General features: G+C 57.1%; 2 non-coding genes across 2 annotated transcripts; one reads left to right on the top strand and one right to left on the bottom strand.

Moving 5' to 3' along the window:
• Nucleotides 1–358: 358 nt before the first annotated feature.
• Nucleotides 359–431, top strand: TRNAR-UCG. The gene has a single exon. It is a non-coding gene; the product is annotated as a tRNA-Arg (tRNA).
• A 4,121-nt stretch (nucleotides 432–4,552) lies between these two features.
• On the bottom strand, nucleotides 4,553–4,625 carry TRNAK-UUU. Its single transcript has one exon. It is a non-coding gene; the product is annotated as a tRNA-Lys (tRNA).
• Nucleotides 4,626–5,123: the final 498 nt, after the last annotated feature.

The following is a 5,123-nucleotide window of genomic DNA, read 5'->3' as shown; positions in this document are numbered from 1 at the left end:
CAGGATTCCCCCTCCTCCTCCTCAGGGAGACTAAATCTCTGCACCTAGACAGCCGGTCCGTCCGCTGCACCTCAATCCCCCATGCCTGAGCCTCCCTGCCAAAGCCCTGCACCTGGCTCCAGAGAATTAAGTCTCACATCTCACTGGGAACTTGACTTTTTGTGCCCAGAGAGTCTTGGTCCCCCTCAGTAGCTGACCTGAGAAACACAGTGTCTGCAAAAGCAGCAAAGAGTCGTGTGGCACCTTATAGACTAACAGACGTATTGGAGCATGAGCTTTCGTGGGTGAATCCCCACTTCATTGGATGCATCAGTGTCTGCCTTTTCCAAAGAAGTGCCTGGAGGGCCTTCTCCTGTGTGACCACGTGGCCTAATGGATAAGGCGCCTGACTTCGGATCAGGCGATTGAGGGTTCGAGTCCCTTCGTGGTTGTGCTTGTGCAGTTTTACCTTTGGGCTGAAAGTCCTGCTCCCTTCAGGGCTGGAACCTCTTCTTGGCCGCTCAGGCCAATGCTCTGGCTTCAGCTAGAGCCCCGGGAAGGAGTTGGGGGTTGGGTGTCACAAAGGCTGGGGCATGAGCCCCAGGTGCTTCCAGTCTCACCTTTGCCCTTCCTGACTTGCCAAAGAAAATGGGCGGCTGCCCGGGCTAGCGTGTGGAGCAGTTTCCCTCTTCCAAGTGTGTGCCTGTCCCTGTGCTGGACGGGGGTTGCTACATAGCACCTTGGGAGCCTGGGTGTTTCTCTGCTTCTCGCCAGCTGGGGAAAAGCCTCTTGGGGTAAAATCTCCTGCCCCACTGCCAAAGTGAGCACCTGGAGTGGGAACGGTAAGAGGCGCCACCAAGGGGGCTGGCCCTGCTTTCCTACCGTCTTCGATAATGGCCACAGAGCATCAGCAGCTGCCCTGCATGCTGGTCTGTGGGTGGCCTTCAGTGGGGGTTTGGCAGGGCCGGCTCCAGACCCCAGCACGCCAAGCACGTGCTTGGGGCGGCATGCCACGGGGGGCACTCTGCCTGTCGCTGGGAGGGTGGCAGGTGGCACCGGTGGACCTCCCACAGGCGTCCCTGCGGATGCTCCTCCGGAGGCATGGGACCAACGGAACCTCCGCAGGCACGTCTGCAGCAGGTCCACCGGAGCCGCGGGACCGGCGACCGCCAGAGCGCACCCTGCGGCGTGCTGCCGTGCTTGGGGCGGCGAAATTGCTAGAGCCGCCCCTGGTATTTGGCACGGCAGGGAGCAGCCTGGCTGGGTGTTTTTGTGCCTGTCTGAAGGCCACACATAGGCATGGGCCTGCCCTCCTCTTGCCCTGCCCTCGGCTGCTCTGTGGCTTTTAAGCCTTCCCTTGGAGCCGTCAGCACCAGCTGCCTCTACTCTAGGTGCCCAGAGGAGGAGAGGTGCTGGGCTCTGTGACGAAGTGGAGGATTTTCTTGGGGTTTTCTGTGTTTTCCAGTAGTTCACATGCACAGGGAGTGGGACTCAGTGTCCCCAGGTGTTACTGGTTTAACGAGGTGAAGGGAGAGGGAGTTTGTTGTTACAGAGGATCGGAGAGGGACTTGGGACCCCGGCTGATGGCCGGAGGATGGAGACCCCAGCGACTGGTGACCTGGTCATCCGGAGACCCAGCTCAGGAGTCACAGCCGGTTCTGGCCAGTGGGAATAAAATGGGCTGCAGAGAGAGGACCCGGAGAGGAGAGGAGGCCCAGGCAACCCTGTTTACCTGGAGAAAAGACAATGCACATAGGTGGAGCTTGGGGCCGGGCAGGGGCGGCTCTACCTATTTGGCCACCCCAAGCAGTCATGCGCGGGAGGTGCCCCGGAGACCCGGGAGCAGCGGACCTCCTGCAGGCATGACTGCGGAGGGTCCGCTGGTCGCGCGGCTCGGCTGGACCTCCCGCAGCTGCGGACGGTTCGCAGGTCCGGCGGCTCCGCTTGAGTTTCCGCAGGCATGCCTGCGGGAGGTCCAGCCGAGCCACGGGACCAGCGAACTGTCCGCAGCTGCGGGAGGTCCACTGGAGCCGCAGGACGAGCGCCCCCTCCGCAGTCATGCCTGCAGCAGGTCCGGTCGTCCCGGGGCTCCGGTGGACCTCCCGCAGGCATGACTGCGGCAGATCCGCCGGCCCAGCCTGCCGCCCCGGGATAGGGCCGCCCCACGCGCGTGCTTGGCGTGCTGGGGTCTGGAGCCGGCCCTGGGGCTGGGGATATCAGAGGCCCAGCTGGGAAGCAGCGGGGCTCGGGGCTGGCGAGGGGAAGCCGGCAGAGCCCACCTGGCTGCAAGGGGACTGGGATGTGCTGTTATTGTGAGAGGCCAGGCCTGAGGCCCTGAGAGTTTCCTGTGCTGTGTTCAACTCTCAATAAACCCTCCTGTTTTATGCTGGCTGAGAGTCACTCCGGTTTAGCGAACAGGGGGCATCATCCCCTTCGGGGGTGAGGAGGCCCAGGGGGTCCAGAGCGCGTGGACTCCCTGAGGGGGCCCACGGCGAGAGACAGACGTGCTAAGGCTCAGAGAGGTGCGGCTCCAGGAGGTGGGGGGCCTGACCCCGAGAGAGAGTGGACCCCCGTGAAGGGCTGTCGCACTGAAAGGGGCACCCCCCACAGACCGCACGGGGCCAAGAGTGGGCACGATCTGTGAGTCCGTGACAGGCAGTGACATCACAAAGGCCTTTTGCAGGACCTCAGACTATTGGTCAAAGGTGGTGGGGAGGTGGTGACCTCACAGAGAGATGCTGACATCAGCCAGGCAGGACAGGGGCGAGGGGCCAGGGAAACCTCAGAGACCCTGTGGCTTTGCTTCAGCAAGTCTCCTTCTCCAGGTCTCTCTTTGAGGACTGAGAGAGTATTCGGGTTCACGGACGTGAGCGCCAGGAGGAACCTCTTTCGAGTTTTCTCCTTCCCTTTAATGATTTTACTAGAGACCCGCCGTCCCTGTTTAGAAGGTAAGAGCCTCCTCGAGGGAAGGGGTGTCCTGGGGGTGTCACAGTTCGGATGCCGGTGCCTCCCCAATGTATGGAAGTTCCCACCACCTGCTCTGTGTTCGCAGGGCGGGAGAGAGCAGCATCCACGGCAGTGATTTGCTCCTGGCTGCCGGAGCAGAGCAGCAGGCTCAGGTGTCAGAACTTCCTGGAGCGATGAAAGGGGAGGGGCCCATGGCTCTGTAGCAGGAATGCAGGGCAGGCGAGTTCACAGAGGGCATTGTGGGATACTGGCACAGGCCAGTTATGGTGATATAATGAACAGCAGCATCTACACTGACACTCTGTCACTTCAAGTTTGCTGGAAAAAGCTCTAGACCTCTCATCGAAGTGGTTTTATTTTGTCAGCAAAACAGGGGGAGCGTTGTGTGTTTTTCACACACCTGAGCAATATAATTGGGCTCAAATAACTGTGTAGTGCAGACCTGGCCAGAGACACTCTCTCTCTCTCTCTCTCTCTCTCTCTCTCTCTCTCTCTCTCTCTCTCTCTCACACACACACACACACACACACACACACACACACACACACACACACACACACACCTGCTGCTCTGCTTCGTGGGGCCCAGGGGGGGATGGCAGGGAGTCAGGTGTGAGCAGACACTTTACTTTAGTCACAGGCAGGCACCATGGCTTAGCTGGTTAAAGTACCTGTTTTGTAAACAGGAGATGCTGGGTTCAACGCCTAGTGGTGCCTTGTTGAGATGCTTTTAGAGCACCTGGTATTGGCTACTGTCAGAAGACAAAATACAGAGCTAGGTGGACCTTTGGTCTAGCCCAGTGTGGTTTTTCTTATGGTTTAAATTACACTCACTGGCACTGATAATAGAGTTACTCAAAGTTTGGGAGTTAAGAGCTGATAGGTCAGTGGTCCAAGCCCCTCGTGGATGATCCCCTCCCTCTGGGACAGGGGCAGGTCTGGGCTCTTGCACCAAATGCTCATTGTGGCTGCCAGAATCTGTGGGCAGCTCATTTAGTTTGCACCGAGGGTTGAGTCCTTGATTCACACAACAAGGATAACAACCCTTTGTTTCTCCTGCCCCTGTAACATGGAGACTGGGAATCCAACACCAGCCACCAGTGATCATTTCGGCAAGCAACCCAACCTATTTCCAACATACTGTGAAATCCACATGCAGACTCGTACACGAAACCTTGCAAGAAAATCTTCCTGAGGGGGGCTGAAGCACCTGCTGCTGGAGGGAAGGAGGGAGCTGTGGGTTGGGATTGAGGAGCAGCGTGAGGAGGGGGCCTGTGGGTTGGGATTGAGGGCACTGGGAATAGAGGACATGGGTTCGGGCTGAAGAGCGTCCTCATTTGGGGATCCAGCAGGACAGGGAAGGCAGCAGGTGATTCTAATTCCTTAGGGATATTCTGTGTGTTTGCGTGCAGGGAAGGAACATGCTCTATGCCCAGAGGCCTTTATTCCTCCAGGCTGCAAGGTCAGAGGGGCTGTCAGGAAGTTGCCCCTTCAATCCCCCCCACACAAAGGCCCTTCTTAGGATTTGCAAAATCCTGAAGAGAAAGAGTAACACCCGAAGAAGATTCCAGAAAATCAGATTTTTACAAAAATAGTGAGAAGTTTATTACCTGACCAGGGACTTGAACCCTGGACCCTCAGATTAAAAGTCTGATGCTCTACCAACTGAGCTAGCCAGTCTCGCATAAAAAAGCTTCAAGTTGGTGCAGAGGTGAAGCTAGTCAAGAAAAAATGAGTGGGAAACAATAGGGGAAACCTGCTGCTCTCTCTCTCTTCCCAGCCCTGGCCTGGCTGGGTATTAGTGCTGGTTAAAAAGACGGGAAAGTGTCGGTATCTACCAGCCATTCATAGCTGTACAAGACTCAGGCACAATACAGAGGTGCCCATCTGCAAGTGCCGAATGGTTGGATTGGCTAATGCAGCCTGTAGACGTCCAGGGCACTCTGGGATATAGAGCCAAGTGTCCATCACCATCATCATTTCAAAGGGATAATGATAATGGTAGCAAGGTTCACAACTGACTCAGCAGTTGCATACAAAGGTGCATGTTTGGCAGTTACGTTGGCTCAGGTTGGCCACCCTGGTCTAGATGTAGAAGTTACAACATTTAAACTTGAAAGAGGGGCCAATTTCCCCATCATTTCCCACCTTTACATCCAAACACGATGAAGGTAGCAG

Source organism: Mauremys reevesii, linkage group 17 (genome assembly GCF_016161935.1).
Source record: "Mauremys reevesii isolate NIE-2019 linkage group 17, ASM1616193v1, whole genome shotgun sequence".
In the NCBI taxonomy this organism is placed as follows: domain Eukaryota; kingdom Metazoa; phylum Chordata; order Testudines; family Geoemydidae; genus Mauremys; species Mauremys reevesii.
Note: the sequence above shows the minus strand (reverse complement) of the source record. Positions and strands in the feature narration are given on the sequence as shown.